The 11,114-nt window shown below is 38.2% G+C and overlaps 1 protein-coding gene across 1 annotated transcript in view; it reads right to left on the bottom strand.

The window, feature by feature from the left end:
* Window positions 1-11,114, bottom strand: part of PDE11A (phosphodiesterase 11A) — a 382,192-nt gene that overhangs the window by 355,015 nt on the left and 16,063 nt on the right. The gene's annotated exons all lie outside the window — the stretch shown is intronic.

Genomic DNA, 11,114 nt, shown 5'->3' with positions numbered 1-11,114 from the left:
AATAGTAGAATGGGTAAAGCATGATATATTTATTCAAAGAGATATTATATAGTGCTGGATATTATTACTATGCATTTCAACATGAATTACTCTTGAAAACAATGTTGGGCAGAAAAAGCAAGAAACAGAAGAATATATATAGAATGCTTCCATTTATACAAAGTTCAAAAGCAGATAAAACAAACTTGTACGCTGTATGGGAAAACACACATAGGTGGCAAAGCCATAAAAACAACAAAAAAATCAAGGGACTAATCACACGATACCTGGGAGAGCGGTAACAGTGGTGAGGCTCGGGAAGGAGGACAACACAATTGTGAAGGGGCAGCGGAAGACTTCAGTACTATGGCTATGTTTTCTGTTTTAAACTGGTGTAAATAGAAGAATGTCCAGTTTATAATTATTCTTTATGCTGGACATAAATATTTTCTTTTCCCCCTTGGTTTATATGATACATTTCAGTTTCCAAAAAAGGAAATGGACAATACAATGAAAACTGGAGGGCCAAAGCTCTTGTCATTGCCAATATGTTCAGCACACATTCTTTTATTTTAATTTGCGGGGTTCCAAGGGGTATGCTTTGGCAACATACATGAGCAGTTAACAACTCGGTTCTCACTATGTTAATGGGAACACTGTGGCTAAACCACTAAATTAAAACTTTACTCCATGGGATTACTGGTACTAAAACTGAATGTTTATTCAGAGATCTACACATACACACCACAGTTTGTTCACTTTTCTCAGTCTTGTACCGTGTGTTGACATTGCCATGAATTACAGATAATCTACTAAATAGGATTACCTTCCTTCTCTACAGTCCTTTCCACGGTGTTTTGTCCACATAACTTTTATGACTTTGATGCTGTTGACATGTAATTTTAAGAATCTAATCAGCAAATATAGATTGATAATAATAAGTATTCAGACATATTTTTTTAACTATGTCATTTCTCTAAATAACCTCTAACTGGATAAAAGCTACAGTGAGATATTTTCACATGCAAAAATAAAATTTTCTTTTTTTTTAATTTTTTAAAATTATTTTAAGGTTTTATTTATTTATTTGAGAGAGAGCATGAGCAGGGGGAGGGGCAGAGGGAGAGAGAGAAGCAAGCTCCCGGCTGAGCAAGGAGCCCTGTGCGGGGTTCGATCCCAGGACCCGAGATCATGACCCGAGCCAAAGGCAGACCTTTAACTGACTGAGCCACCCAGGTGCCCCAAAAATTTTTTTCAAAAGTGGCAGAAGCCAGAACGTTACAAGAGTTCTCCCGTTTCTCCATAATATGTATGACATATGTCATTGTCAAGGTATCAAAGCACTTAATTCCCCTTTTGAAGTACCACCTGTCCAGTTTGACACCTTCCCCATAACCTTTCTGTAAGAAAAGACAATATTTCAAGCATTATCCCCTTAAATGTTACAATATATTTAGCTGAACTGCCTATGAATTAAAGGACTCCCTCGAGCATAAGTTTGTCAGAAGATCCATATTTATTATCTGCTAGAAACTTTAGATGATCACAAAAATAACTTTCTCACATTAAGAAGTTCCTGGGGTTGCCTGGCTGGTTCAGTCAGCATAGTATCTGACTCCTGATCTCAGGGTAATGAGTTCAAGCCCCACATTGGGTGTAGAGATTACTTAAAAAATAAACTAATTAATTTTTAAAAAGCATCTTTATCCCTATTTTTAAAAAAAGCAGTTTTATTTTCAAAAATTTTTAAAGAAACTGTAGAAATATTGCTATTCCTTTTTCCTATTTCTGTAGGGGTCTAAGTGATGAGCATGCTGTCTTATGTGAGCAAAGGGGACAATGAGTAAATGGGGTCATTTTCTTACATGAAAATAAGAAAAGGGATATTATACAGCTCAGCTGACTTCACATGCCACATAGTGTCTATCCAATAATTCTAAAGGTATATATAATTAATAAAATCCATATGAGTTGTATATTTTATTTTATAAAACATCTAACAAACTTTCACTATATATACAATTTTAAAGGGTAGGTCGCTAACCAAAATTAATAAACGTGTGAATATTGGAAGATATTAAAGTGTAGGTAATTAGCTTTATATTATATGCCTTCCACTCAATCTGAAATGGACCAATGATTTTTGTTAAGTAATATTCAGAATGGTAAAACTGATTTTCAGATCCTGATAGTACACAAGATATTCTGCCATGAAATCTCTAAAATTATTATTATGTCACATAGAAGTTTTTAAAAAAACAACAGAGGAAAGAAGGCTATAACCAAAACATGGCTTCTTGCTACCAAAGTGCTTTGTATCAACCTCGTACTAAATCACTGTTGCAGGCAACATGAGATAGAAAATCGAATAATTCACCAACGTTGAACCACAGAGGTTCCAAGCAGGCATAACACCTGTCTCCCCCTTGACTGACGTATTTTAACCAGGAATGAGGTACCCTTTAGATCCCACTTTCCATTAATGAAGATGTACCTTGTGGGCTTAATTACAACTCAGTCTTGACAGCAGGGGCTAACAAAGAATTTAGGCTTCCTCTATTTTGTGGTTCAGGGTACTAAAGAAATATATCCCAAACACCAATGACAGAAGATTCTAAGGCCTCTAATGGCTCTGCTCTTGTTAACTGGGAAGAACACCTTGGGAAGTGTACAGTAGGTATTTTACACGTATGAAAATGAAGGTAATGAGCAGTTAAGCAACGCATCCAAGGCCATGGGCACTAAGTGACTTAGCTTGGGTATTAACATAAGACTGCTTGATTTTTCAAATCCACACAACATGCTGTGTCCTCGGGTTTTATATGCCACATCGTCTGAATCTTAATTATAAAAATTTGAACCAACTTTGGCCCAGATCCACAAAGACCAATAAAGACTTACAGTTGGAATAAAAATTTTCCCTGTTGTATTTCACCTTGTACTTCTAAATTTGATCTCGATGGAGGTTTTAAGGCCCTTACTAATTCATCAGGATTGACTCCAGTTGTGAGACACAGAATGACATGCAAAGCAACAAAAACCTGCATAATTTCCTGGACCTGTCATCTCAGACCATCCACCCATAGGGCATTCTTAACATCTGACACCATCTTTTCAGATCGGCCTCTTCCATGAAACAGGATCATGGCAGTTGTAAATATCCTAGCCACAAATTCTTTCAACTCAACTGAACTAAAAACAGATGAGAAATAATTCTGACAATCCATATTTTTGCAAATAATTGATTTAGAGGTGTACTTACTGCAGCAGTGATCTGAGATAAAACAATCTACTTAAAGTCATCAAAAGAAGGAATTACCACAACTAAAATACTCTTCTGTGGTCCTGCAAAAATCAATACATCTTGGTCAAGTTTCTTAATAAATTTCCAAGGAAAGGTAAGTACTTTTGAGAGGTCATGACAGGGTTTATAGGCATAAACTATTCCTGCTTCCTCTAACAGGCAATTGAAGGCTCAGGACACTGGATCTGGATCAGTGTGTGGTACATCGGATGCCTTGGCTAGGTGTAAGGATGTGCTCTTCATGAGGTCAAAAAGGTGGAAGACGATGGCAAACATAGGTAGTATTTGAAAAGAAGGCCAAAGCAGAAAACAGAGAAGAGCATGTAAAAAAAAAAAAAAGTCAATCAGAGAGGAGCAAGCAAAAGAGAAACAATCAAGGTATACTGTTTCAAAGAAAAAGACTGGGGAGTTCAGAGCCTTTGGTGCAAGGCCTGAAACAATTTACTAAGATGAGGGGATACTGGCCTCGCTGGGTGTGGGTGGTCAGGACTACATTTGAGATGCAGAAGGGAAAGATTTTATGGGTTTTTTTCCTTTCCTTTTACAGTACAAAGATGAATTATAAGAATTTAAATATAGATTTTAACCAGTATTGTCATAAAGACCATTTCTGGTTATGGTTCATAGAATGCAGCCTTATACTAGTACAGTCATACCTGGCTGATATTAGGTATTTGGTACACATTTGTGAAGTGGAATTTAAGAAATGGGTTTTTGATGAGAACCAATGCTATTTTCCTCACAGACAGTATCTGTCATGGGCAGATGATTCACACTGATACCTTATAAATAGCATGAATTCCTTAGGAAATTTCTCCACTAAGCCCTCCTTTCATACTAAATTCAAGATATTAGCCAAACCCTGCAGTGCTGAGTATACATATGTATGTATGATATATGTATGTATGTGTGTACGGATGTATGTGTATATATGGCTGTATGTGTGTTTGTGTGTGTATGCATATAAAGACAAGTCAGGAGTCTACTGACATTAAAACTTGAGAGAGAGAAACTACACAATCTGGCTTTGTAGCAGCAGAGAGTTCATGACTTTGGCTTTCAATCTTGGTCTTCTGAGCCAGTAGACAAGCGTCAAGTAGACTATTCATACCAATTACTCCAGCATCGCATGTGTAAGTTAGCCTTTAAAAGAGATACTAAATGAGGCTTGTGATCTGTTTAAATTATAAAGGAATTGACATAATTATGAAACTGATTCTTCATATAATAAAAATGAATGCTCTCATTTACCAAGAGCCTACCATGGGTCTGGTATCTGTGCCAGGTGTTTGACATACATATGATATTCACAACAGCCACCCAAAGTGAGTATTATTGGCCCCATTATGCACATGAGGAACCTGAGGCTAAAAGAAAGTAAGTAAATTTACCCAATGTGAGTAATTTACCAATAACTGAGCTAGAGTGCCAACTCAGAGATGCCTGGGTCTAAAGCTTGGGCTCTTTTCATCATACTATGCTACTTTCAAGAGTTAGCTTACATGTGCTCAGGGCCACTGCCCATATTGCTGTGAAATGCAGCCCCTAAATCAGAAAGAGATCTGTCAGTGGTAATAAACAGTAGTTTATGTTCAACCTAATGTACCAGAACAGAGTCAGAAGTTAACACTGCCATTCTTCTTGTTCGCCAAATTCAACAGGGTGGTCACTCTTTTCCCAGTCTATGATTAATTATATTAGCAAAGGTTGACTTCTGCAGAAGGAAAGCACAGAAGAAATCAAGTATGCTTTCCAAAAGCTTAAAGCTCATGCTTCATGAAGAGTAGGCACATCCTGAATTGTAAATATCTTTTCCCAGGTGCAGCCCATTTCACAGAAATGATGAAATGACCCAAGAAAGTGAAGCTAGAATCCTGATTTTACTTTATTTTCCAAAAGCTGAAAGTTAATATATAAATATAATATATGATTTCCCAATATATTCTCTTAATTTAAACCTGTCATGATCATGGTCATAAAGGAAGTTCGTGGGAAGTGCAAACAATGCTGGATGTGATGCCAAAAGTCCTGGTTTCCCTGTCCCAGTTCTGTGACTATTTAGCTCCAAAATTCTGGGACATTTAACTTCTCTAAGCCTCAATTTCCTCACCTTCTAAATGGGAATAATGATTCTTACCTTTCACAGAAGTGAGGATGAACTGAAGTAGTATAGACTAAAGCATTGTATAAATCATAAAATGCTACACAAATATGCCACCACACTCAGAATACAGAGCAGGATTCAGACTAGAAGCATCAGGAACTCTCCATTTACCAAATCCTGTCCCCACAAGGCTTGCTTAACTTCCTGTCTTGTGTTATGGGAGATTTCCCTAGATGTTATTTCCAGGATGTTATCCCTCACCCCACTTATTATATTTGATTGCTTCAGTGGGTGTCTATCCCCAGTAATCAAACCAGTCCATGACTAAAGCAGCAAATGCCCCCAAAGAACTTCCCCTCCAGCCAAACAGCAAAGAGCTGTTGGACCAATAAATCACTGCCGTGGCTATAACTTCGATGCCCTACCTACAGCTCACCTATAGCTTCCAAAAAGTTTCACAGTAAAGAGAAATGTGCAATTTGTTCTAGGATAATCTGCTCACTTATACACTCCAGAGCTCCAGGTCATTTCTCAGAGACATGTACATCTCGTACTTTAAAACGGATATACACACACTTAAAAGATCTGCAAAGAACAACTCTATCTCTGCCTTGCAGATTATCAATATGTCTATAATAGTGTGGGAAATTTGTTGACGATTTCCTCTAGTTAATTCCTAACGAGGCAAACAGATTATCTTAACAGGTTTGGTACTGACCAGCTGTGATGAGAAATGAAAGGTTTTTTCTTTTAAAAGGAACTATCAGTGTTGTACACTCACAACTCAGCTTCCAGAAATATCAACTGTGTAGTCCATGTCAAAGTTGTCTCACAACTTCAGTAAAGGGCGTTGTGAAAAGATGTTGCTGAATAGCTTGTTACACAATGTTTATACAGCACAACAGAGGCAGCTGGTCGTTTGCTTAAGAATACAAATTGTGGCTCCAAATAATATGGGCTCAAACCCTGGCTCTCCAACTTATTAGCTATGTGATCTTGGGGAAGTTAATTAACCTTTCTGTACCTGTTTCTTCAACTGTATAATGGATTGATAATTGACCTACTTTATAAAATTGTTGTGTGTAATATATGAGTTAATATATATAAAGTGCTTAAGACAATGCCTGGCACACACTAAGCTCCTTATAAATGTTAGCTATTACTACCATTATTATTTTGCCAGTACAGGCATTAAGGGGTTACACTGCACACAGTGAAGTTTCCTGAGGCATCTTGTCCCAAACTCTCCAAACATGATGCAATTGCTGGGATCACTAGATGTAAATAATCAATATCGTCTGATGTCAGTGGGTGTGAATTGCTCACACAGATTCTGTGGTTTTGAATTTCATATTCTGTCAAGGAGCCTTCTTCTTTCATGGGCAGTACTGGTACAATCTTGAATATGTGAGCAGAACATGAGTATAATCCCTAATATGTCCCATAGTAGTAAAAGTGTAGACAAAATCAGACAAGGTGGATTTGCATCCTGGCTCCGCCACTTACTAGCTGTGTAAACTTGGGCAAGTTACTAAACCTCTCAAGTCCAGTTTCTTCATATGTAAAATGTGGAAAGTAATAGTATCTATCTCATAGAACTTTATGAGGGTTAAATAAGACAATTACATGTTAGCACAGTGCCTAGTACATATACTCAATAAATGTTAGCTATTGCTATTAATTTTTCTTTGGTTTGGTTAGTCCAGTTGATACGAGTTCTTTGCCTGTGTGTAAATCAAAAAAACAAATTATGGTAGCAACTGATACTTTAAGGCTTATAAAATGAAAGGATGAAATTTTACTGGCAGAGTCTTTTCTTGTGCCATTATAATGTCAAATTTAGTTCACTTTAACATGCATTTTTGGAAGTTTTTTTACAAACCTTATAAAACAATTCTGGAGTAGTTGTCTAAGTAATTTATAGAAATATGTTGAGAAAGTGGTTGACCTCTGTAACAGAATCATCAGGGCTTCCTTTCTACCAAGGATTTTTGTTTGTTTATATAATTTTTAAAAGATTTTATTTATGTATTTGAGAGAAAGAGAGAGCATGAACAGGGGGAAGCACCAAGGGAGAAGCAGACTGCCTGCTGAGCAGGGAGCCAGATGTGGGGCTCGATCCCAGGACCCTGGGATCATGACCTGAGCCGAATGCAGATGCTTAACCGACTGAGCCACACAGGCGCCCATGTTTGTTTGTACCATTTAAGAATTCAGATCAGAACTTCAGGATGAGAAAATCACAGAGTTAAGACAGAGGATATCTAGCCCATCAAAGTCAGGCAGACATGACTTAAACATGGTTTGTCTTTGGCAAAGCTGAGCTAGCCAGTTCATCTTTGGTTCCCTTACTTTTCTCAATTCATGAACCTTTCCTGGTCCAACTGCTCTTACCAAGTGGTCAATTTATTTCCATTAATGTAACTGTTAATTAACTTTTTCACTGATGGGCTCTCAAAGATGTTTAGAGATTCTTAAAGTTGGAAAAGCCAGAAATACTGGGGGAAATTAAGCTATAATAGTAGAATTATAGGTTGTAAAGTCAGAGAACATTATCTGATATCTTTTGCCCACTATTGCTATGTCTAAGACCTCTCTTGTTTGTGTAGACTCATCTGTGCTCTTAGATTGGAATAATTCTGCTGAAAATAAAGAGGCTCAGATGCTATGACATAATAGTTGGTTATACCCTGTACTGCAGTTGATGAGAAGACGCAAAAGCAAACCTGAACCCAAGTGATATCTTAAAGATATCACCCAACGGCAATACCAAAGAATGGCTTAGTCCCAGCTTTCCAAAGATATATATTTTAGTATATGTGCTGCCGAAGCGAGCACAGCTTTCCAAAGATATATAAAGACAACGTGTTGCTCCTCAAATAGAGCTCTATTACAAGTCTCCTAGTCCACACCTCCAGCCAGATGGCAGCCCTGAGCCACTCCTATAACATTCAGGAGCTGCCACTATAACTACTGAGGGACTCAGACATGTGGCTCATTCAAGGCTAAGCATATCTTGCTAGAAAGATACTAATTGTTCAACTCGGGCAGAGGTGTTTTATAAGGTTTTTCCTCTTCCTTTCCATAATTAACATGAAATTTTAGAACTGGAGATCTTAGAAATCATTTTCCTAGCCCTCTCATGTTACATATAAAGATTCTGAAATCCACAGGGAGCAGGTTATCTGCCCAAGTTCCCATGGATGATGAGTGGAGAGCAGCCCAGATCTGTGTCCCTCTCCTGTTCACAAGCCTTCCATTGTTCATTGCCTTCAAAGTGGCCCCATCTTCCTAGCCACTGCTATCCAAGACAGACTCCTTGTCGCCTCATAAACATTTATGTGGGAAATGATTACGAGCAGAATTAGAGATACATTAGAGGCAGATTCACTAATGTAGGTGAAATATAATGGTGACTTGGACTGGGGTTGTGGCAGCAAACATGGAGAAAAGTGGACAGATCTCTGTTAAAGAGTATATCAAAAGAACTTTCTGATGGATTTAATATGGTGTTTGAATAAAACGAAGGAATCAGAGAAGATACCTAGGTTTCTGGCTTGGGTAACTGAAGATAAGGAAGATAAGGCAGGGGAAGGAGAGTGTTGGGGCATGGGGCAGTAAATAAAGTGTTTTCTCAATGTTTCAGATAAAATAATCTATTTGAGAGGTGGCATGGCTTATGTGAGAGGAAGAAGGACTCTTCCCCCTTTTCTGGATTCCATGAGAATAGATTTCCCTTAACCTTCCAGCCTTTGGACCCACCCCTTGTTCCTCCCTACAAAGGCATGGTGAGTTACCTGATTAGTATGCTAGGGAGACGAATTGGGTATGCACCCCCGCCTCTTGCTCCCCTTAATGTTCTAGAGTCAGGCTACCCACAGAAGGCATTCCTCTACTCTGTTCCTTAATGCTCTAAGTTTCAAAGGGATAGGTCCTTATGTAGAGAAGTTTGTAGGCCTCTAGCATTGTCTCTATCTGGGAGAGTAGGTCTATTTAATTTTGGAGGTGAATACTATAAGCCTTTGAATATAAGCCCATAGGCCAATACCTGCTCAACAAGTTATTCCTCTTCTGTCTTCTCTCGCATCTCAGCCAGGTCAGGGCAGGAAAAAGGGATGTTATTTACTGGGTCTTCTCAGAGTCCAGGAGTGGGAGAAACAGTGATAGAGGAACACAATCGTCCTAACTCTGATACTTATGGCCCCCGTAGCCTCAGGAAAAGGTCTCCAGACTTGCTTTAGCAAGCCTCTGGCTTATTCTTCAGCTTGGTATGTTTACAGAGAATTTGAGAATTAGAAATGCATTCATAATAAATGGACTCCTTTATCAAGGAAGGGAAAAATTATCTTTTATAAAGCTGGAGTGATTAAAAAAATACACATCCACACATAAGTCAGCTATTACCTTCTGCAAGAAATAATGAAGCAAGATGCAGGTGTTAAGTTTCAATGTGGTTTTCAGTCAAGAGAAAATATCAGTTCTAGGAAACACAGCCACACAGCTTATAAAGTTTGGTTAACTTTCCCTTTGATGGATTGTCACGGAAGGGCAGCAGCAAGTCCTGTGGCTGAATTTTACAAGTGACTAAGCAAGTTTCGGAGCATTAATACATTGGGGGGAAAGCAATATAATAACAGAGGTGATTAAATCCCACATGCTTCCTGGTGGATTCAGGAGGATGGAAAATATTTCTTTTCTGTGTACAAAAGGGAAAAAAGAACGCTGCAGGAGACATTCACTAAGAGGAACTTTAGGTTAACAGAGACAGGACCTCAAACAAGCAATCAGCCTGAAAACTGCTGGCATAGTAACTTTGGTGTTGCCATTGCTAAAAGCTCCTGGTAGGTACTAAACTAAGAGATATACCAAAGAAATAATATTTATCATTGTTCTCATTTTAATAAAAGGCTGGATGCTATATACCAATTGTTTAAATACCATTTCCCTGTCACTTGTTCTACTTAGAATATACTCGAGGGGCAAGGTCTTTTTCATATCGCAAGACATTGACCCTGAGGAAATAAATTACAACCAAGGGCCACATGGGATGACAGTTTGAAATGTAATTAAAACTGTGTGTTTTAAAAATATATATATTTCATATATCTGATTTTAAAATTAAAAAGAAAGATACAGTCACAGGCCACATAGAAGTAAAAAAGGAAACTCAAGTTGTTTTCTTGAGGGAATCCTATGTGATTTAAAAATTTGCTTGGGAAATTAAGAACTGGGAACAAATACTTATTCTCATGTTACAGCCATTTTATGTGAAGGTCAGTAATGTCAGGGAGGGCCAGAAGCAGACAGGGAAAAGAAGAAAAAATAAGGCAAAGGGGGACAGGCAGGATGAAGGACAGGGGGTGGAGCGGGGAGAACAGAAAAGGCAGGAGGGCAGCTGGGAGGAAGGAGGGAAGAATTAGTCCACAGGAAGACAGGTATGGAATGCCAGAAAAGAGGAAACAGAAAGCACAGGACAAAGAAATGGAGAGAGGAAAGGAGAGGCTGAAGCCAGCCAGTAGTGAAGGGGACTCTGGAATGTGAATGTGTTTGGTAATGCGTTTGTTGACACTATTGTTCCAACGAGCTCTAGAGCCTTAGTGATTGTGATTGTGATTGCTGCCTTTAGAAATGTCATTTAACCATTCAGCACAACTGGTCATGGACAACTTTCGAAGAGTTACATACTTCTCAAAGGACCATTACCATTTTCTAGGTTAACGATAGATA

This window comes from Callorhinus ursinus, unplaced genomic scaffold (assembly GCF_003265705.2).
Source record: "Callorhinus ursinus isolate GAN/ISIS: 27379988/994484 unplaced genomic scaffold, GSC_fseal_2.0 scaffold2, whole genome shotgun sequence".
NCBI lineage: Eukaryota > Metazoa > Chordata > Mammalia > Carnivora > Otariidae > Callorhinus > Callorhinus ursinus.
Note: the sequence above shows the minus strand (reverse complement) of the source record. Positions and strands in the feature narration are given on the sequence as shown.